The following is a 24,512-nucleotide window of genomic DNA, read 5'->3' as shown; positions in this document are numbered from 1 at the left end:
TTGCATTATTCACAGTAGCCAAGACATGGAGGCAACAAAACTGTTCTTCAATAAAACTGAAACTCATGGACACAGACAAGAGTATGGTGGTTATTAGAGGGAAGGAAATGGGGGAGGAGTAAAGGAGGCCAACTATTCAGTGATGGAAGGTGATTTGACTTTGGGTGGTGGACACGCAATGCAATATACAGATCATATCTAATAGAAATATACAGTTGAAACCTATATAATCCTATTAACCAATGTCATCCCAATAAATTTAATAAAAAATAGTAATAAAAAAAATAAAAGAAAACATATTATGTAGGAACCAGTATTAGGTTCTTCCATGGACTCTGAAGTGGCACCAGAGCAACGAGGAGGGGGCGAGGCTGAAGGCCTGCTGCTCACCCAGAGAAGAGATTTGCACATGTTCTTTGGGAAGAGGTCATGAATCATGATGATCCCTGCAACTGCACATTCTGCTGGTTGAGGAAGAAAGAGGAACAGTTCACGAAATGAATGCAGCTCTGTGTCACAAGGAACTTCCATATGAAATGGAGAGAATCCTTACTATCTGTGAACCCTGTGCTGTTTGCTATTTCAATAACTATACTGTAATTAAATCATCTGGTTAAAACTCATGACATTCAGAGATGAGGAATTGCCCTGGACGGGCAGCTCAGTTATTGTCCCATATACCAAAATGTTGTGGGTTCAATTCCTGGTCAGGGCACATACCTAGGTTTCGGTTGGATCCTCAGTCAGGGGATATATGGGTGGCTTCAGATTGATGTTTCTCTCTCACAATGATGTTTTTCTCTCTCTCTTTCTCCTTTCCTCTCTAAGATCAATAAAAACCTATCCTAGGGTGAGGATTTTAAAAAAAAGTTGAGGAATAATAAAAAATGAATGTGCTGTTGCTTTAATTAGAAAAGAAGGGGGACCATCAGAAGAATGGAATGGAGGGAAAGAGAGAGTTACAGGCAATCATATTGACAACCATGTCAGATTATAGAGCGGTCAAATGATACATGGCAATTAGGAAGGCATTTGTGACCTTTAAGAAAACCATGTCATCAAGTGTTCAAGGCAGAAACCAGATTAGGGTGAAAAGAGCAAGTGTAGGTGAGAATAATGATGCAGTGAGTGTAGATAAATACAATATTTAGGCATTTTTGATGGGAAAGAGAAGACATGGGTATCTTCTAGAACATTATGGGCTTTTTGTCTTTTCTCTGTAAAATAAGTCTAAACTTGAGACCATTATTTCTTTCTAATTTGAGAACCACATCTCAGTAATATACAGATATGAGGCATTTAAATTTTATCTCCCTGTACACGTATTGTTATGTTGACTTATAGACCACACAACATACAGGAGGGCGCTACAAAGATGGATAATTGCAGCATATGCCGCAAAGAGTTGTAGACAATATCAGTAGCTCTCTGCTTTTACCTACATTTGTCTTGCTATAAGGAAAATCCATTTACAGACTGTTTTTGCAGCCTTGTTTAAAGCTTTGGTCATTTTGTTCTTGTTGGTGTTAAAGTTCATGGTTTTGTTTAAGTAGAATAGCGATCTCAGTCACTAGGTAGCTAAAAAAAAACCTGCTGTTGACTGATAGCATACAATGCAAATAACAAGCTGTAGAACAATTAACAGTGTGTTATTGCCTAAATAAGAAAAGAAATTTTGAACTCTGACACCTCTTCTTTGGTTACCTAGTGATATTGCCCAGTAACGGACTGCTTTCCCAAGCTGAGTCAAATAAAGCAGGTCTGCATATGCTGTAGTTTTAAAATTGCAAATTTACACTGCAGTGCAGACCCCTTGAGGCTCAAGTTTTCATATAGCATACATGCTGCCAAAACAAGCACACAAGGTCACATATAAATAGTGATGACACACTCAGTGTGTTTGGGTGCATCTCTCTAATAGTACAAGGGGAGTTTCTTTTTTTTAAATCACAAAAATATTCAGCAAGATGTTGCAGTGTTTTCCTGACTAGCTTCTATGTAATTTCTCTTTTTCATCTGATGGAGACAGCCAGCTGCCATTCCCAAGCTTTCTCTCCTCTTTTAAGATTCTTACAGCATCTGGGAGTTGATGAAGAAGAGATTTTGTGTTTGTGCTGTCACAAAACAGTCTGTCACTACTCAGAAGCAGCAGAAAATATGTATATGAAGTATTATATATAAAATGAGGTTGTCCTACAGTTGGCAGGAGAGAGAAGCGTGAGCAGACACAAACAAGACTGTGTTATTCATGCTAACCCTGTAAGACATGTGGATCCTTGCAGAGTTGAGCGTTAAGCAAAGAGCTCATGCCATACAACTGGTAGCAAAGGTTCTAAATTGAAACAATGCCAATATTGACTTTAGCTTTCACTCATGCAGTTCACTCTAAATAAATAGATATTCTTTGCTGTAACTTTTTTTATAAGACCTAAAATAGCTAACTAGAATTTCTGGAAAGTAAGAATTCAATCTTAAGCACCTCTCTCTCTCTCTCATCCCCAGCACACAGTCTGGCATGTAATATGTACTCAATAACCAAGTGAAAGCTAAACATTTCTCAACTTCCTCTGCTAAAACATATGCACTTAGTGTTAATTTTCCAGTCCCACCAAAAGCAATGTCTTTTTTTGTGGGCATGACTTACCTAGTCTTCAGAAAAGTCACAAACATGTTAGAAGATATATATTTATAAATTGCTTGTCATTAGGACTTTATGCTTTATAAATTTAGAATCCGCTGCCTTTTCCGAGCTACCTGCCATTCACTGTCACTTGTAGTCATCCTGTCCACTCCCTTCTGTATTTCCTCCTCAAAAGGTACAGAAACTCAAGCATCTGTTTGACTCTTTCATCCTTAATGCACTGTTTTTAGTTTCTGCAATGCTTTCCCCTCTGTCTCCTAGTCTGCACGAGGGAATTGTATCAAGGGCTAGGACAGCTGAGAAAGGCACAGTTGGGGCCAGTACTGAAGAGCAGCTCATAATTAACATTTGCTTATTTGAGATCACAGTCTTTCTCTCACCCTTCCAGGGATTCACTAGGGTCACTGAATGTACCACTTGAGTAGACGGATTTAAGCATAAAGAAATAGAGTTCATGTGGCCCATATATAGTTGACAGTACCGGCGTCCGTCAACTATATATCATAAAATCGCCACCGCCTTTGAAGATTGACAGCTATGTCAGCCTAGCAGAAAATCAAGGATTTTTTTTTGGTAGTGATTGATTTATTGATTAGTTTTCCATATAGTTCCTTTTCTAGCTGTCCTAAACTCAGAGATCAGAACTACATCATAAGATGGAGATGTTCTTACACATTTGCACATAATATGATAATTTTTTCTTATATGTTACCTTATTTGAATTTGTCATATAGAATGATATTATTGAATTATTTCCTTTTATAGAAAAAATCAGAATTGTATCTGGCAGAACTTGTACATATAAAAAATATTTCTTTAGGACTACAGAATTTGATGGCTGTTGTTGAAGCAACTGGTGATTAAAAAAAATTTGACCACTAAGGGTGACTAATCAACAATTAAGGTAAAATATGAGAGATATACGGCCTCAATGGTAGCATATAAAGAGACTCATTTCTTCCAGCTAGAGCACTTTCTGTTTTCAGCATACTTGCTACTTCTAGCTCATCCACTTCAACTAACTTGATGTCACTGATGCAGTGGATAAGTGTGGTGTTCTATGGATGTTCCCATAGTCCTGTTAGGCCTGAGGCCTCAGCTGCCTTCCAGTTACTTCAGGCTTGGTGGGCTAAGAGCCCAACAGGCAAGATTGACGAATCAACATTTTCACAGATTTCATTGATCTTAATCATAAGGGGGATTTGGGGGATGCTGTTACACATTTGGGACTGTGAATAATATATTTGGTACTAAGTGATCTCGCCTAAGTTACTTAACTTCTATGACTTAATTTTCTGATCTGTAAAATGGAGATAGTAGTAGTGGTAATAATAAATATTATTATGAGAATTAAATAAATTAATACATGTAAAGAATTTAGAGCAATTTCTAATATACATACAAGTACTATATAATATTAGGTATTGTTGTAGTTCCTATGAATTGTACCCAAATTCCACTGCTCAAAATTTCAAAGATAATATTGTACTTTTATTTCATTAGCAACTTGTCACATTTTAAAAATCTTTTATTGTTATTATTATTATTATATTTGATGGTTGTAGCATTTATTTTCACCTTATTTATCTCTGCAACTGAAATAACATTTTCATAGACAATTAATTTGTTTCAAGGCACTGCTCCACAATTCAATTAAGTACTATCACATTAATTGTGGATACTGGCCATGGTTGTAATCTGGTTAGCTAAACCTTTCTAAGTATTGTTAATACAGAATACAAGGGCCAGAAAGATTATTTTCAAGATTTTCTCATTAAGAAGCCCCCTAATACAAAGTATACCTTGACTTCGCTAATCACAGTGAAGATTTTTCTACCTTATGCTTACGCAATTCTTCATATACCATATTTATCTAAACACTGCATCTGATTGTTTATCATGTTGATAGCCTAAATATTAAGCAAACACTATTTCCAAGATCAGTAGAACTCAAATGGGAGATTAGGTGTGTATGAGAATCCTAAGAAAATTTTATTAAGCTATAACATCTCTTCCCAGCCTCACCCCATTTTATATAATAACCATTCTCACATTGGAGCAGGAGAGAATGCTGGGAATGGGAGATTTAAAATAATCTCACAGTAATTCTAACAATCCCTCATTGCCAGCACTCACTCTTAACTCCTCTGATGAAAAACCCTGGTCCAGACCCTTTTCATCCCGTTCAGTCCCTAATTCTGTTCCCAAGAAAGTTATTCACACTCTATAAAGCTATACTACCTCTGCATAGTTTGTTTCCCATAGATTTTTTTTTGAGATTTTTTTCTACATTAGATGCAATAGGACCTTCTCATAATTGTGTTTCAAATCTGACTATTTTTCGAGACCTTGACTCTGAAGCTTCCATTTTATTATTTCTAGAAAGCCCTTTTGTGACCAACAAAAGTTACTTGCTTTTTTTCTATCCTTTGATAGAACTTTAATAAAAAAGGCAATGACATATACAGATAGTTGACCATTGGTCTGTCATTTTTATGCATTCCTAGAACACAGAGCTCTACCTTATTCAACCATGTGTTCCTTGAATCTACTCTAATGCCTGAAACATAACAAAAGCTTACCATATATATATATATACTTTTTTTTTTTTTTCATTTTCCTCTGTGGAATCAATATAATAGAGTGTGGTAATTCTTGCCCTTTTCTGTGTATAAGAATCACCAGGAGAATTTGTTTAAAAAGTAAATTCCTAGCCTCTTCCAGAAAGAAGAGAATTTGATTTAGGGATCAGGAAAATGGTTAATCTGCCTTTTCAATAGCAGTCACAGGTGATCCTAATAATGATGGCCATTGACTAGTTGAAGAAAGAGAAGTGTATAGTCACAGCTTTGCAGATCTAGAAACTTTATTTTGCCAGTAAACCAAAAGATGATCAGTATTAGAGCATCTAATTCACAATAAACTTGACCATAATGACAATATATTAACTTAAAATGAAAAATAGAACTGTAGAAAGACTAATCAGCTAATCAAGTTAATTTTCTCCTATAGGGAAATTAACATGAAATATTATCAAATTGTAACCAGTAAATTGCTTTATGAGCCAGGCTAGTTATGTGGGTGATGTTCTAACAAATGGCCTATTTCGACTTGCTTTCTAAATAAGAAAGTGATATCATACAGAATCATTTTAACTATTTTTATAAATTTCCTATAAGCAAAGAAATATAAAGTGTAATGTTCTTTTAAGCAAAAATTTCTATTTGCTGCAGAATTTGGTGGTTTATTTCTATCTGGGAAGGGTCCTGTGCATTTTCACTTGGCAGATGAAGGCATGTTATGTGCTTAGGCACTCATATTAAAAACTCATTGCAAAGTTTAGAAAGATGAAGTAGGACACCTTTACACATTGCTGGGGCAAATTGAGAAATATAGAAAAGATGCAATCTGTCCTAGCACCTTCATTATCAGGGGCTAACTGGGCAACTTGAAGCTAATATACACTGGCAATTGGTCAAAAAAACATCAGGTTGCTGTCTATGAACAAAATAAAAAACTTTCAGGAAATCTATCCCCCCAAAAGTGGTAAAACATATTAAGAAAAAATTCTTTTAGATGAACTGGTTTGGGTAAAAAGGAAAATCAAATAAAAAACTAAGGGGAGGCCCAAAGAAGGCAGCTTTATTCCTTGAAAAGTTACATAAATGAGCTTCTAGAAGACACCATTTTGTTCTCTTTTTCCTCCAAAAATCAGTTTAAAATAAATGCATGGAGCCAAAAGTGCTAGCATTTCAACTTCTGCATATGAGATTTAAGTGGATTCTCATGAGTAAAATATGTTAAATAGGCAAACCTTTGTGATAGCTACTTGACATTACAGTTCAATTTTCAGAAGGTAAGGGCAAGCAGCTATTCCATGCTATAGAATTACGGGATAAAATAACTATTGAGAAAAATTATATGTGCAGTAGCTTTTTGTAACATGTCTCTGTAACATCAGAGACAGAAATATTTGGAGATTTGGAGATGGAAAAAAGAAAACATTAAATCAAAAAAAGATTTCATTTGCACAAAAGCTCCTAATGCATATAAACAAGAATCTTTAAAATGTCATCCTGGTAGATTTTAACATTCAGGGTATATTATTCACTTTAAAAAATACTCAGCAAGTGGAGGATCTGCTGCTTAAAGAACTGAGAAATTTGTCCATAATTCTTTTCACTTATCTGTTATTAATTTACTGAAGGACCTTGGTAGCATGCCTAAGTTTTCTTTCTCATTTCAAAACATAAATAAATTCTACACATCTGTGCCCTGAGTTAAAAAAAATAGTATATGGTAGATTAAAGATGGTTATAGAATCAGTTATTCCTCCTAGTAATAGTTAGAGCCAATTCCCTTCCAGTTGAACGTTACATGGTCTTAAGACTTGCTTAGCGAGGAAGCCTAAGCTAGCCATGGGGTCACATGGAGAGAGAAAGATTGCCAGCCAACTCCCACATGTTCCAGCCATCACAGGCGACATACTGGAAATGTGAATGAAGAAAACCTCAGAGGACTCCAGCTCCAGCTCCTAGTTGACTGCAGTCACATGAGGGATCCCAAGTAAGAATCGCCCAGCTGACCTAGGCATTCAGGAACTGAGAAATAATAATTAAGCCACTAAATTTTGGAGTGGCCTATTACATAGCAATAGATAACTGGGAAAGTATAAAAGCTTTGTAGAATTCTGGTTTCCTACAGCAGGTTTCTCAACTAGGTTCTGCAGAACTCTAGGGTACTATGAGATGTTGGTAGGGTTGGTTCTACAACACATAGGTTTTTTGTGGGGATTTTTTGAAAAGCATAATTTTTGAGCTTTGAAAACTGTGCAATGTTTGTGCTCACAGTGGTGGAGAGTGACCAAGCCATTCCATTATGAATGTCATTATTGACCCCAAATAGAAGCAAACAGCATATCTGAGCTTATTTGGCTCATCCCATTCTCCATTTTAGCATAAAAGACTGTTGACAATTAACGTTTTTTGCATTGTAAGAAGAGGGTGATGTTAGGTTGAGGAGTGTAACCTCTCCTTCCCAAGTTGTCTTCCTTAATTTCCTGCTACACATCGCTAACTGACTTATGGGCATGAAAAAGCTGTATTGGTGTAACAGAATTTGAAAAAAAATATATTGCAAAGAAGGATTTATGATACACTCAGCTGTACTCTCTTCTGTAGTTGAACACATTGCAATACGGGTTGTATAGATTAGAGATTATTTCTAATGGGATTGTTTTTAATGTTTTTGGAGTTTTCCCATTTAGCTATTTTTTGTAGTTTTCTCATTTAGTTATTTTTATGCCCTTCTATTTTGTATTTTATTTATGCTTTCTGATTTTCAAACAGTCTGAAGATTCAAGTGGTGATTTTTGAAGAGGGGGTATAAAGAGGAAAAGGAGAAATTTAGACCTTCCCTAACATAACTCTGATAAGGCTTACAATGAAGAAATTGAAAAGATTCTAATAAAAAATGGTAGAATAAGTAAATTGATTGATGACATGCAACATGATGTTGGAAAGGTTTTGTATAAAAGCTGAAAAACAATAGCTTCTCTAAATATGTTGTCAACAGATTTTGTCAGTAAATGCCATGTTTCAGAATTTGTAAAAGTTGAAAATGATAGTGAAATTTATAATTCTTTTCTGTTGAAAAAGCTGTCTCCCAAAAGCAAATGCAAAAGTCCAAATATGTGTTTCTTCCTTTTGGGAAACACGTTATGTGCCTTGGAGAAACTGCCTTGGTGTCGGTACTAATGGTTCTCCATTACAGGCTTTCGTTTCTTTTAGGAAGAAAGAAAATTCTGAGTGTGATCACAACATACGACTATTTTCCACACCAGAAAGTTCCTACATCAAATATTCTTGGGGCTGGAGTGACAAAAGTCTGGATGGTGCTTCAAAAATGGTTAGTTCTAGTAAACAAACGCTATCTCACTGAAGAATATTTTAGAAAACTGTTTCTAAATATTTTAGAAGGCATCTCAACAGGGCATTTTAACAGAAAGGGAGGGCTGTTAAGAAATTAGCCAGCTTTTGCTGAAACGCTTTGAAGATGAAGCATGGCTGCCCAGCATTGGTCTGTAGAGCCTGGCAGACACTTTTCTTCACCTGAACCATTTGCAAGGTCCTGGAGAAAATGTTTTGACTTCAAGTGACATGATTAGTGGATATATCATGTTGCAGAGGAAATCGTAAACTGTTTCCTTTGCTCCTTGGGCCTGAGAGTAAGGAAATAGATAAGCAATTCCCAAGTCCTATCGAAAACTCTTGAAAGCATGACAGAACCTTCCAGAACAGTCTTTATGCATAACTGGATGGAGGAACTTTTCTCTGAGTGTTCTTCTCAGCCTAAGAACATGAATGTAGGAGACAAAGAACTTTGTGAGCTACATCTGATCATACACAGAAAATTGACTTTTCTAGACAGTTTCTGGATTTCTGAGAAAACAAACATCCTGCCATTATAAGAAAGCAATAAACATTTTGCTGTACTTTTCAATTTCTTACATGTTTGTGTAAGCTTTTTCTTGTTGATCAACCATCAAAAGCATGGGTAGAAATTGTCCCATTTTCCTTGAAAATGTAATGTGTGTCATTATATCAGTTTCAATCATAAATTAAGTATTTGTGCAGCAGAAACACACAAAAAAAAACAAAGAAAAAAACATAGGGTTTACATTAAAGAAATAAAATTTCATTCTTAAATTTATTTTCAAATATCAGACTTTCATGATATGTAGATACATAAGTAAGATCAAGTAATCAACTCATATGTATAATTTTATATTTCTAAGCCTATACCTGAGTCTTATCATGTCACTTATCAGAAAATGTATTTTCAGAGCCAATTCCCCTTCACACATAGGGTTTTGGAATTTGTTGATATCACAGCCACCAGTGACACAGACAAGATTCAAGATTATTTGCAACAGCTCATAAGAACCAGAATGGTACCTTGAATCTTTATCAGTAAAAAGTGTGCAGGTGGATGTACTGACCTAATAAATATGCACTAACATGGAGAACTGTGGCTAAAGCAGATTGGATCTCTACAGAAATTACAAACCCCAGGCTGATGCCTCCCTTGAGAGCTGGATGGCATTGCAAATGATGGCAGCACTTCCTAGTGGATGGATCTGGGGTTACCTTTACCCAGCTACAGCAAGTGCTTACTTAAAATTCTGAAATATCTAAACCAAAAAATGGGGGGTAGTTCTTGGCAAAAACAGGCTTTACTTCTTTTGGCTCAGTATTAAAAGTGGATTCACTTGCCACAAACCACAGGTCTGAAAGATTGATTAACATCTTGGATTTCTTTTGGACTAGTCCTTGGATTCCAAAAGACATGATATGTTATAGCTTAGAATTTCCTCACTTACCCCTCAAAAAAGTTATTTCTCTTTCTGTGGCTCTTACTAAACTATTCTTCATATGCCAGGACTCCTCTATGTCTAAGCCAGTGTTTCTCAACCAAGTTTGTCCTAGGACCCTTGGATGAATCTATAATTACTTTTAAGCTACTGCCTGAAAATTATTTTATTGAGTTTGACTTTATAGAATTTGTATTATAAAAATCAATAGGTATTTTGAATGTGCTTTTTCAAACTACATGTGTCTTTCCAGTCACCCCCCAGCCAATCCTATCTTGAAAATCACTGCTCTGAACCAGTGTTCTTAACCTTGACAATTCACAGAACTCATAGGAAATGTTCAACAATTCTGTGAAGGGTCTGAGGACCCAATTTGAGAAACACCACAAGAAAAGTTAAGCACAGTGGGTCTTTACTTGGCACTATAGGGATCATAAGTACACATGCAGTTGCTGTGATCATGCTTTGTGAGAAGATGGTCCAGGTACGCCTGAACAAGTATGTATTCATTTGTTTAGATTACAAACAAAAGTAAAACTTAAATTCAAAATATTATCATAAAGAACTTGCAAGCACCTCTCCCAAGAATATCTGTGAAAGTAGCCTAATTTGAGAAACACTGTCCTAAATGATTTTTTCTACTTTTATCTCCTAATCTACGATAATTTAAGAATCTCTCATTATGAAATTTGTTCTAGAATTGTGAGATTAATTTCCTTTGCTGTCTCTAGTGTGACTTTTATTACAAGGGAAAAAAATGAAGTTTCTTTCATCTACTATATCAACTTGTATTAGCATTTCTCATCTTTGTGGAGAGGATAAACCACACAAAAAGAAAATTTCAATAAACTGGTTATAATAAATATAGCCAAATTAAAAATGCCATTTTGATTCAATAGAACACTGGCATTTATTATTGAATTTTTAAATCTACAACTTACTGATCATGTAAATATACAGTGAGATATAGATATAATAGATTTATATAGAACTTCCCTGAGACTGAACATCATTTTGAGTGTTCTTTCGGGATAAAAGTTTAAGAAGCCTGCCTTATAGTGATGAGTTAAAGAATAGTACCATGTAGCCCAGCTGGAGTGGCTCAGTTGGTTGAGCATGATCCTGTGCACCTAGATGTTGCTGGTTCAATTCCCTGTCAGGGGACATACCTTAGTTGCAGGTTTGATCCCAAGTCGGGGCACATACAAAAGGCAGATCGATGCCAATCAACATTTCTCTCTCTCTCCCTCTAAGCATGTCCTCAGGTGAGGATTAAAAGAAAAAAATAATGCCAAGGTATACTTTTATGGTATGTCATTCACTGGTGTCAAACAAATTTAATACTGTAATTTGAGAAACTCCTCCAAAATTGTTGCTTTTGCAGATTACTCAATTCAACTAAAGCAAGTATAAATGTAAGAATATCCAAACCTGTAGAGAATTTTTATAAAAATTTATTTGAGCCAAAGAGAGAATATGTCTAAAGCAAGATCTCAACTGACTGAGAAAAAAGTGACAGTTTGTAGCTTTTTCTATGCATTCAAATTTAAAGAGGGAATGTACCTAAGCTCCATAAACTCGGCATAAAGAAGGAAGAGATTGGTTCACAAGATAATTAACAAGATTATATGCTCTGAAAAAGAGGCATTTAAAGGTGTGTTACCTTAGATTCAGGAAAACAATAAACAAGGCTTACTTAAGGCCAAGAAAAACCTTTTACTAAAGAAGTTATCTGCCTGGAGCTTGACTACTCACCATGACCTGTCTAGCTAGGAATTTATGATCTCCCTGTGAGGTTATCTTCCATAGGACCCCTTTTTCCTCTACAAGAGAAATACAAAAGAGATGTTGTAGTGAGTTTATGGAGTTTATAACAACAACAATAAAAATCTATGCTGTTGAGCTGAACAGTCAATATAATAAGCTGCAATTTGTGTTTTACAAAAAGGACTTATAACCATCCACATTTACACATCCCTGAAATATTCCTAGAAAGATTCCCAGTTCAATATTTACCTAAAGGGAGAGAGTCTGGGTGCCTGGGGCCCAAGAGTACCTAATTTTCATTTTTGTATCTCCACTGTTTGGAGTGTTTTCCATGAGTGTGTATTTTCCCCACCTAATCTAGTTAATAATAGTAAGTCCCTTTGGTTATTGGCTAAACCTCTGGGCCCCCATTCCTAGCTTAAGATGAAGGAAGACATCACTCTGACCAGTTAGAATCAGGGCTGAACAAGGAATTCCTGGATGGCGGGTTAAGGAGAAGAGAAATCAAGTGAGATAGGGGAGAACATAAAGAAAACAAAGAATACTGTGGGTTATACAATATATCCTTTCCCTCCTAACCTCTAAACCTCAGGAAAGTTTATTCTGAATGTTGCTGAATCCCTTGTAAAACCTGTAAAAAGATTTTACAGGGGACCATGAGATGGAGGAAGTTGGGAAGGAGTAGAAAAACAGCTGATATCTCGAAAAAACAGTCAGAATCAAATGATCATGACTTTATTTCATCTTTATAGAGACATAAAAGCCAGAAAGAAGGGAAGAAGGAAGGAAGGGATAGAAAAAGGAAAGAAATAATTCGAGAGAAACCCAGAGCCAGTTCAAATCTAATCAAAATGCAAATAGGCTCATGTTTTATAGAGAAAGCAACTAGAGGAATTAGAGGTCAGGAAACCCATAAGTGACATTTTAGAATCTGAGAAGGAAGAGTGTCAGCCCAGAGACTGGAAGATCCAAACGGGAAAATGGGGGATGTAGAGAAATAAAAATGCTCCTGACTACTTCGTTAGGGGAAAAAGTTTAGAAGAAACATGAAAGCAGGTGCTGAACAGTGGGCGAGACTGTGACACAGAAGAAAGAAGTTTATTGAGTTGTTAGCTGAGGATGGGGTGAGCCGGTTTCATGGAACAGGCATAATGAAAACAGGAAGGAAGGGGGCACAAAAGTGAATCATCCATGAAATGTGGGTAGATTGGATGTGAAGGAGATTCCCTGGAGAGGAATAGTAGAGGATTAATAGAGATCCTCTTAGATTATCTGAAGTAGGGCCCTGGCTGGGTAGTTCAGGTGGTTAGAGCATCATCCCAATATTTCAAGATTTCAGGTTCCAACTTGGTCAGGGCACATACAAGTATAAACCAGTGAAAGCACAAATAAGTGGAACAACAAATCAATGTTTCTCTCTCCTTTCCTCTCTCTAAACTCAATAAATTTAAAAATATATATAGATTATCTGAAGTATATTCTTAGTTGAGTAAAAAAGCTCAGAAATTTTATCTCTTCAAAGAGCTAAGAAGCTCTTATTTTGGCCACAGACAAGGAGAGAAGTAGAGTGGTAAACAAAGAAGTGAAACTAGGGACTGAGACAAGCAGGTTACACCCTGGGCCCAGCTGGCAGGAAGCCATAAACCCATTAATTGCCCATATTTTTCCTTTTTCTTATAGCCAGTTAGTAGCAGGATTGAAGGACACTGTTATCAGCAAGTCGGGGGAGGATTTGAACCACAGGACCAACAATATGAAAGGTCCAAGGATGTAAATGAAATGACCAGCAATATGCAAAAAGAGGAATGGTCACTCTGCCGGGGCAAGGTCCCAGCTCAGTTTAGCCCATCGCTAGACACCTGAGACTTTCCGCCCTAATGATCGTCTATACTTGGCCTACTCTGTTCCTGTCTATTTACCTATATAACTTACGGTGAGAATTGGCTTTAGTTGGTTGTTCTTTTTTTCATATATACTTCCATTTCTCTACTATAACATGGACACATGAGTTTTGGGTGTTAGCTTTCCAAAATAGCATAATATAATATTGATATTATATAAGTGCTCAACTCCATTTTCTTAATTACTTCTAGGTTTGTAACTTTAGAACTCTCATTGTTCCAACATTAGCTTATATCTGATGACAAATGTTAACATTTTATCTTAAAAAAGATTTCCAAACTTGACAATATAATCCATAGTGGACAACTGAGTATCTTCTCTAATTTTGTATTCTGTCACTTCCTTCTGTGTCACTCAATGTCTGTGTCTGTCATCACTCAAATTTGCCTAATGTAATACTTCCTAATTTTCCCTGGCAATCACCTTCTGTGAAAGGCCATGTCAGATCCTTTAATTTTCCCCAAAGCTTGCCTTTCCTTAGTCATAATTAAATGATAATTTTAAAACACTACATGATCCCAGCTAAGAAGATGTGGGTAATAAAACAAGTGTTTTGGCTTCTGATATCTGAACTTCCTGCTGGATTGCTTATAAATTAATCTAACTTAAGAAGAAAAAAAAATCTTTTTGCAGATAAAATTATAAAGTATGGTAATATAGAACAAAAGGAGTATTTTATGATAATCACATCTTTCCTACTTGCTTCTGAAGTTAAAATTTCATGAAGAAAATGTTATTATTTTGATAAGAGACTATAATCTCTATGCAAATAGGTGACCTAGATCTCACTTTATGTAGTTTTTACCCAGTGGTTCTGGATTTTTCTGAAGAGTATTAGAGCAAGGTTTAATGTGCATGGGGACCTCATACATGCCAATTGTTTAAATCTTCATTTTTTCATTGCTCAGTTGAGCACTGCACGACCAGAGGTCACATAACAGTGTAAGGAAAGTGTCATCATCGCCCTTTGATGATGGTGTAAGTTTAGTAAATATTGGTCAATCCCTTGGGTTTTGAGGATTCTGACAGTATGACGCTAATAAAAGAAGGTTAGAAAGGAAGAAATTATATACTTCAGTAGAATCTAAGCTGTTTGTATTCTTACAAGACTATGGACTGTGGTACATGACTGAGCCCTCCATCACCTCCCAGGCATTCCTTGGGGGTGACTCATCCAGTTTTAAGTATCACTGACTGTATGCCTCATTGCTTCTTTTTACTTCTACATAGAAAGCCTATGGATCTTTGGACAAAAGTGAGAAATAAATTTCAAAGGAGGCTTTAACAAGTGAATGGCATAGAGTTTGCACCATGGAAGAAGAAAGGGATGTGGAAAGTAATTAAGTGTTTAGAGATTCATTGAATTTAGCAAGCTAAATAAAGGAGCTATGGGCTGGGCTGCAGGATGATGAATATTATGCAGGAACACCACTATTTTCTCTCATTCTTCTCTAAAAATGAACTTGAATTATATTCTTCCAGTTGCCTTATAAAAGGCGGTGCTTGTGAGAAATTACATGCCATTGAGATGTGGTACATTGTCATTGAGATGTGTGATTTGATTAAAGGAACTCTCAGAGAGCTTTCCACCTGGATTATGACCTAGTCATTCTGACAAGGGAGTCTTAGAGTTGTGTAATTGGAAAGGAAATTACACAACCTCTTTTCCTTTCAGTTTTATTTTGTATTGGTTTCAGGGTGCAGTTTAGTGGTCACACACATAATTATATACTTTACATGGTGTTCCCCTTGATATTTTCAGTCCCCAACTGGCACTATGCACAGTCACGGGGATGTAAAACACAGGGAACATAGTGACTTATGTTACCTATTCCTCTTTTTGTTTGTCGGCAAGGAACAGAGTGTTCTTTATACTGTACATATCTGGTCTTATACTTCAGTGATTCTACTTCACTTCTGGATAGAGTCCAAAGTTCGCAGTATAGCCCAACATGCCCTTCATGATATGGCTTCTGGCTTCTCCATCCACCTCATTCCTCAACACCCCTCCCAGTGTGGACTTCAGACTTTGCCATTCAGAAGGCCTACAGTTCCTGAAAGGTCCTCTCAGGCACATGCTGGAAGGTGTCTTCTTTCCCTTCTGTCTGGCAAGTCTCTATCCTTCAATACACAGCACAGACTTTACCTCCTTTGTGAGGGTGAGAGTTCTCACATCTTATAAAGTCCTTCCTGTTCCCACAACTGCTACAGCTTTTACAACACTGATCACATTTATACAGTCTTACATCTTGAACTAGATCACCAGCTCCTGGAAGACAAGTGAAATAAGCCAGGCAGAGAAAGACAAACATCACATGATCTCACTTATATGTGGAATCTAAAGAACTTAATAAACTGATGGACAGAATAAATTCAATGACATAGAAGCATGGACCAGACTCACAAATCTCAGAGGAGAGGAGGAGAGCAGGTGGGTGGAGGTGGAGAGATTAACCGAAGAATTTACATGCATATATGCACAACACAAGGACACAGATAATGGTATGGTGAGGGACTGGGGAGGGTTTGGGGAGGGTGGAATGGGTCAATGGGGAGAAAAAGGGACATCTGTAATATTTTGAACAATAAAATAAATAAAATTTTAAAATTTAAAAAAAACCCTGTGTCATATTTATCATTCCATCCCATGGAGTAAAGCAGTGCCTGAAATAAGACAGGAGGTCCATTTATTTAAAAATTTTTAATGATTCTTTATTTTGCCTGTAAAGTAAGTGTTGTAGACAGCCTCTGAGATGACGTCCAACAAACTTTAACTCCTGTATTTCTGCTTTTGTATAAGCCTCTACATGGATTGAATTTATTATCTCACTCCTAGTGAAGATAATGTAACAGATACAAGAGATGTCATTTCTAAGGTTAACTTACAAAAAAACTGTGACCTCCACCCTCCTTAGTCACTCTCTTGCTCTTTCCTCAAACTCGCTGAGGAAAGGCATGTATGGAGAGGCCCTCATGGTAAGGAACTGGTCAACAGTCAGAGAAGAAATGAGGCCCTTAGTTCAGTCTCCTGAGAGGAACTGAAATTCAGCCAATAATCATGCCTTTCCTTAGCAACTTTGAGGAAAGAGAGTAAGAGAGTGATTAAGGAGGGTGGAGGTCACTAGCATGGATTACTCCCACTTCCCACCCCCCTTTCTTTGATAAAGCATGGGTGTCTCCATTTGTTGGACCAAGGTAGCTTAAAGATGGGATACTTCTCTTTACATACCCACCATAGTCTCCCAGTTCCCTAACATATCCAAGTTCTTCTCCACCTTCCTCCTTTAGAATAATAGAAAGAATGCTAAAAGGAGACTCAAGAGATCTGGGAGTTATAACTCCGCCTTTGTCACATAATCACAGGTGTTAACTAAGATAAGTATATGGAACTGGGCTCACACCCTTCTTTGAAATTTAAATGAAATTGCTCAAGTTTACTAATCCACAATTTTGTGATTTTTTTGACTTTCTAAGGATTTAGTTTCTTGTAATTACATCTGTCTCTGAGTCCCTGCTTCTTTTTATTTTCTTATTTCAATCTCTTCTTTATATCACAGTTAATCTCTTTTCTACCTTCTTTCTGATTTAGCTGTGGAACACATTTTTTCCCTAGATTTCTCTAATTCTACTCATCCAGTGTAATTACATGTATAGATGACTGTTAAAAGTTTGGGTCAAGAAAGAAGTTTATAGTTTAATAATGTACATAATTAAAATTAAATATTAAACCTCCCTATTCTTAAGTCCTTCAAGGGTCACCACTCATGGATCTGTTCAGTAGTGTTTTTTTCATCAAATACCAGTTCAAAAGATGTTTCTTGATTCTTTCCCTGTTCCTCAAACTCTTTTCCTAGTAAGCCTGTTTTTATCTCCAAGGGTTTATTTATGTGCTTTTCTAAACAGAAACACATCTACTCTATATCTTAAACTTAAGTAGCCCAGAAAAATAGGCAAAAACTAGAACTTTCATTCTGCCATTTTTTCTGTCTCCTATGAAACTCTAAAATAAAAGGGGGAAGGTATTTTCCCCCACTGGTATGCCTTGTGTCATTCCCCAGAAGCAAAAAATTATAATAGTTAGCTTTTTTTAAATAAAAAAAAATGTGTTTCCTTTGTATATATATATAATACATTTATGTTCTTTTTCTTTATTTAATAATTATTGGTCAAATTATTTCATCTCCCTTGGCCTTGCTACCCATTGTGACAGCATTCAACATTTTTAGGTACCAGAAAAAAATGATAAATAAGGTAGCCTCTTCCCTCAAGCTGTTTATTTCTCACTATTATGCACACTGACTGGCCTCTCAATATACAGATAAACACCACTGTTTGTGTGTGTGTGTGTGTTCTCTGGAATATTCTCCCGCACTAGTTCTACTTTTACATACTGAAACCCTCTCTAACTGCAAGATTCAAGTCTAATGTTATTCATAAAAAAGTCTTTGATTTTCCATTTTGAAGTATTATTTCTGAACTTCCATAGAATTTGGTGGTTTTTTAAATCTACTTCTATATTCAGGCATTTATTCCAAATCTGTAAATGCCTTGTACCTTCTTTTAGACTATTGACAAGTTAGTGAAGTTCTCCCTGTTTGATTCCCTCCTGTGTCCTTCACAGGACCTGATATAATGCTTGCTCCTTATAGATACTCAACTATTTGTAGGAATGATACATTTCAGTAGACATTGATATTTTATCATCTGTTCCACCACCTGAAATCTAAGACTCTTCTTTGACTCTGTATTATTTACCACATCATTTGAAATAAATTTTATGGTTTTTTTTTTATAGTATATTTAAAATTCTATTCTTTCCCTCTTTCATCAATAAAAGCAAATCTGCAATTCCTCCCTGTCCTATTTTGGTAACTTTAAGAATATTTTCTGGAAATTCATACTAGATTCTGTGACCAAAATTATTTTCTCTTTGCTCTCTTAAAATCTTCTACCACCACCAAATTGAAACAATTTATTGCTTCCTCCTCAGCCTTACATTAAGAAAAATAAATTCCTTTCCTTAGCTACCTAGTCATCAATTTCAGCTACAAAATTAAATACTGTTATTTATTCTTATTAAGATAGATATAAACCACACAGTAAGAAATCTGTTTCATTAATTAGTTTTTAAAATTATTTTTATCTCTTTTCTGTTTCATTCTGCAGAGGGGAGAAAGGGAAGAAAACTCTGGAGTTTTTAGATTTTAATAGGGATATGGAATAGTACAACCATTACTTCAAAAAATAATAACAGAAAGGCTATCAGTATGCATCGGATTATTATAACGTTTCTATGTTTAGTTTATGTTAAGTAGTTGCAGAGTTGTCATGATCATATTTTAGAATTTGTATATATAAATATGTGTATGTAAATAGCTCAAAATATATACTAATTGGTGGCATTTCTGAAGAAGTTATCTGAATTGATAAAAATGGCACCATGTAATTCTGATAAAACACAAGAAGATCTGCAACTTTTCAGAAAATATTTAAACAACCCCAAATTCCCTGGGTATGTTGTAGTCATTGAAATACTATGTCCTTAACTCAAGAGCAGCATTGGAGGTGGGAGTTAGTGACAAAAACTAGAAGATAACCTGAAATTATGATGAGAGTGTTTTATATCAATCAATTCTATATTAAACCAGAAAAAAAGAAAGAAAAACAAACTGAACTTCCTCACAGCCAATAAGAATCCCTCTGAAACTTTTTGGACCATTGCTTTTACCCAGGGAAACAGAAATTTCTATATCTCCTGATAACTGGAATTATGGCAATCATATATCCTAGATTATATAGGATGCATCATATCTATTTTTAAGTCTTTCCCATAGCTAGGTTGTGTATATTTTCTGGTACTGGAATTATGGCAATCATATATCCTAGATTGTACAGGATGTATCATATCTATTTTTAAAACCCTTCCCCGTAGCTAGGCTGTGTATCAAAATATAGGTTCCCAACACATAATTCTGGGGAAGAAAAATTGAACCTTAAAAATTTCAGAGCCATCCTTTTATTCTGGTGTTTTAAGTTAGTTTTAAATTTACTCTTAGAGGTAACTCTTCCCTGGTAACTGAACACTGTATTCCTTCTACTAAAATGTGGGATTAGCTGACTGATGGAACAAAAGAATAGTCCACCTTCAGTCACTGGAAAGACCAGAGTTGGGTCCTAGCTACTCCATGATCAGAATCTGCTTCTCTAGCATGAATAAAGAGGCACAGAGACCCCAATACAATAGGCTGGGCACTTGAACTGGAAGTTCATTTAGGGTCATTCTTGACTCCTTTATTTTAGACCACATGTACAATGCTGAGAAATAGAAAAAGCTGGTATTTTCACTTCACTTGAAGATTAGAACACATACAAAGAAAAGTTTTGGTCCTGAAGACCTCCATGTTCTCCGAGGTCATCTCCCCAGAGCCTGACTGAGATTTGGTTCTTTGTTCTTCAATATAGCCTCGTATTTAAGCAAGCCTAAAGGGGGTCCTTATTACAAGGCACCTGGACCAAAATGCCAGTGTTTAAGCTCTACATTGCTTCTTACTGGGGAAAACACATTGTACAATTGAGGCAAATTTCTGGGTCATCCCAATTGAAATATATTTTAGGGGCAGATGCTCCATGGAAGATTTATGTATTTTTTTCCCTTGACAATATTAATCATCTTCCTTATCTATCAAAATGTATACTTTAAGCAGAAATTTTTAAAAACATTGTTCCCTTAAAAAAATTGGAAAGATCTACTATATAAACCAATCAAAAACTTCAATGAAACAGCCTAATTACATTCTCTTATCCTAACTTTCAACAAACTAGCTATATAATTATGGACAAATCCTTTTTTCACAGCCACAGAGGGAACCAGGGCCCAGTTCCCTCATCTAAAAACAAAGAGGTTAAATTTGATGCTATCAAGGATTTGTTCGCACATGAAAATGTTGTAGTTCTAAATTCATAGGAAGTGCTGCCCAAGAAAAAAATTATAAACAGCCACAATTAGTTTTTATCAAGTTTTCAATTAACTTGCTCAGCTGTGAGCATTGTGATAAGATTGCAATGTAATTGTGATTAATGTAATCATTATGATGATTTTTATCATAGCAAATCAGGAGGAGATATCCGACAGCCACAAAGGCAAGAAGATAGTACGCATTGCTCCTAATGTTAACAATATCTTTTATTTATGTAGAGTTTTACAGTTCAAGAAATATTTTATATACATTTTCTCATTTGATCTCACACTTTGTGAAATGTATCTTGATAAAATATGCTCACAAAAATTTGAAAGTAAAATCATGGAAGATTACAGAGAGAGGATTTCCAAATGAGGGGTGGAAATTAATCTGATTTATAAGTCGGATAAAAATGATCCCCAACATTTTATGTGGTTATATAGGTCAAAGAATATTTCAGAATCTAAAGAGAACCATTAACTTTTTACCCTCAAAATGTATATGCCTACCATTATTGACACTTAAAAGTCCATCTATGGAACCCCTACTTGCCCATGGCTCCCTCATTATTTATCCCTGATTCTAAGACTAGAATGCTGGATATTTGGGGAGCTCATCAAAGAGAAAAGAAAAATAAATATTTCTCGGATGTCTATAAATGTAAGTAGAAGGCAGAAAGATATTTAATTCTTACTGAGTAATGCCTACATGAGAAATAGTTTATATTCTTATCCCATTTAATTCTAACAATAGCCCCCAAAAGTAGAATTATCTTCAATTTATAGTTTATTTATAGTTATTTATAGTAACTTGTCATAAAATTAGAAAAGCAATAGGAGAAATTTAAAGCAAAGTGTCTTTGGTATGTAGAAAGGATGTATTTTTTTTTACTACACCATCCTAGCTAGCATGTTAACACACTGTTCAGAAAAAGAAAATGACCACTTTTGTTTTGATGCCTTTGTGATGGTTGGGTTTAAGAATTGAGATGGTCATCTTTGCATAACTACACATTTTTAAAAAGGAGTGAAGAGATGTGATGCAGTGAGATGTTGTGTTGCATGTGGGGTATTATTTATATTGTGAGGTAAATAGAGCAAACTAGAGGTGTAGTAAGACTCAAGTAAGCGCCTCTCAGGCCATTCAGGAAAGATGCTTTATTTGTGACACCAGAAGCAAGAAAGAGTGAAGTGTGGGACTGCCGTGGAGAATAGGGTAGAGTCACAGTTGTTACCTGTCTTCAGATATGTGAACACTGCTTTGGTGCTGGGTCTTTCCCCACCACATTTAGAAAGGTCACCTCCTGGTTATCCTCGGAGATGCACCCTTACAATGGTCACCCCTTACCAAAGGTGGGATCTTTGGGCACACCCTTCTTGTGTCTTTATTGGGCCAGTCTTGTAATTCTTACCCCCTTCCCATTAGTGGACTCCAAAACATTTTCCTTACCACCTTTTAAGGGTCATTGGTAATAGCCTATTCGTGAAAATAAAACACTTTAGCTCTATAGACATTGCTTCCCTTCAGCTCATCTGACTGCTAAAAGATGGAGCCAGGACCCTATAGCAACTTCCAACAGAAGGATCCACCAGAGCCATTCCCATAGGAGGGACGCCTCAGAATTCTCTGCTGCCACCACTGGGCAGCAAAGAAAGGGTCATTTCTCCAGAGACTAAACCCTTAGAATTCTCAATTCTCTTTTTCTTTTCTTTCTTTCTTTCTTTCTTTCTTTCTTTCTTTCTTTCTTTCTTTCTTTCTTTCTTTCTTTCTTCTTTCTTTCTTTCTTTCTTTCTTTCTTTCTTTCTTTCTTTCTTTCTTTCTTTCTTTCTTTCTTTCTTTCTTTCTTTCTTCTTTCTCTTTCTTTTTTTTTTTTCTCATAATATTCTTCCCTCACAATCTCCACAGCAACGCCACATGAGTCACCAACTTGGTCAAGTGTCAAAATCATCTTAGAAGCTGGGCTTCGAATTTGTAAATCTGGGGAGAGATATAAAAACCTGTCCATCCATCTACCCATCCATCAACATTTGTCCATTTTCCTATTTTTGTTAAGTCTCTAGGTAACACTGGTAATCAGTTTAGAGTATCTCTGAACTACAGAACATAGAAGAGCAGGTATCCAGTTGAGAAGTTTTACTTGGAATAACACCCAGAAACAAATATTCAAAAATAATTCAGAGTTTAGAGTAAGTTAGAGTACATTTCATGATGCCTAATAATTTTTATTAGGGCAGCTTAGAATGAACACTGCATGCAGATTTGGTAAGATGTAAATACACAGTCCTATGTTCTTCATTAAGTTTGGCACTAGTTCTCTCTGCTGAAAGTTACTGCTTCTCTCTCTCCTATTTAACAGACCCACCTCTATGCTTGAGATTTCTTTCCCCGACCTCAGGATAAATTTTTCCTCTTGGTGCCACAGCCTTCAGGAAGAGAGCAGGGCACTCTTCTGTTTGAAACTCTGATTTATCCTCTGGGTTTCATGTTCAAATTGCCCTCCACAAAGTCACTCGAACCATGTGATTCAATTAGATCTTCTCTGCTTTAATCTCAATCTCAAAGAGCATATCTGGGTTTACCTTGATTCTTAATTATCTTTTTCTATAATAACATTAACTTTATTCACATCCTTTTATAGCTCTTATTTATCTAGTAGCTGTTACGTAATAGATTCTCATTTTTTCTATATTGCCCCAGGATCATAAGATATCCCCTTACATTTTTGTCACATGAACCCTGTTAAGCAGGGACAACCCATCTTCGTTTGTAAGAAAAGGTAGTTTCTACAAGTCTGTGAAGTGCAAAGAAAGTGCTGGGCTTCTTAATTTTAAAATGGTTGTACAGCAAACATCACCATGGTCTTTGACTCCAAATGAAAACTAAAGACTGAGGATTCTAGAACTTTCCATTTTAAGTTCATCTTGAAGATGCACAAGATAAGGCAAAGGGACAGAGGAAGTCAGGAAGTAAAAGAGTAAAATTAACAGAGTAAAATTTAAGGTCACTTATAGAAGTTAAAAAGAAAAAGAAAAAATAGAACGTTCAAGATTCAGGCAGTGACTCAATATCTCAATTAATTAGTTGAGTTTTCCAGCATATTTTTATAAAATTTTGTCCATTCTGGATTCACCTGGATTTCCACATGGAGCTACCTTATTTCCCTTGTGAGACCCAAATCTGATATTTCCTAACTCACTGGCTCATTTTCTTTAAATTGCCTGGCAATTCCCAGTCACTTCATCTTCAATTTAATGCTAAAAATAATCAACCCTGGGTTAATTCTGAGCTTCGTTCACAGGAAAGAGGTGGGTATTATGTGTTGTATTTTCTGAGAGCCCCCCTGATGGTGCTCAGAGGGACCTAAACCTTCATCTTCAGGTCAGAAATCATGGAACTTGTTGAACACAGTGAAGCAAAAGTCACAAAATAGAAGCTAGAAGTGAGCTCAGTTCTGTTGAGTTTGAGCCACGGCCACAGGAGCAGTGTCTCAGATGGAAAAAAAAATCCATAATAGAATTTCATACACAGTTGTTTATTAAATAATTGTGATTCATGCATAAGAGTGTACGTGTTTATAGGGATTCAGGACAGTACGTATGTTTTCTCAGATTTTGTGTGAAATAAATAACATTTAACATTAAAACATCAAAATAAACTATCTTTGTAGTATAACATTCTGAATAATTGTACATCATTCAATGAGTTTCCAAATACATTCCATTGTTTTATCTTTATGGCAGTCATTTGAGGTAGTCAGATTTAATCCATGGTGTTTTAAGGTGGAGAAGCTGACATTTAAAATAATGAAGGACTTGCCACAAATCATTCAGCAGGACATTGGTGGAGATAGGATTGGAAACTAGACATCAGT

The 24,512-nt window shown here is 35.9% G+C and overlaps 1 pseudogene across 1 annotated transcript in view; it reads left to right on the top strand.

The window, feature by feature from the left end:
- Nucleotides 1–10,488: 10,488 nt before the first annotated feature.
- LOC308557474 (peptidyl-prolyl cis-trans isomerase A pseudogene) overlaps nucleotides 10,489–24,512 on the top strand; it is a 54,184-nt pseudogene continuing 40,160 nt past the window's right edge. Inside the window, exons 1-2 of the transcript in view lie at nucleotides 10,489–10,511; nucleotides 13,461–13,550. The product of the transcript in view is annotated as a peptidyl-prolyl cis-trans isomerase A pseudogene (transcript). The remainder of the gene's footprint in view (nucleotides 10,512–13,460; nucleotides 13,551–24,512) is intronic.

This window comes from Miniopterus schreibersii, assembly GCF_964146895.1.
Source record: "Miniopterus schreibersii genome assembly, chromosome: 5".
Taxonomy (NCBI): domain Eukaryota; kingdom Metazoa; phylum Chordata; class Mammalia; order Chiroptera; family Miniopteridae; genus Miniopterus; species Miniopterus schreibersii.
Note: the sequence above shows the minus strand (reverse complement) of the source record. Positions and strands in the feature narration are given on the sequence as shown.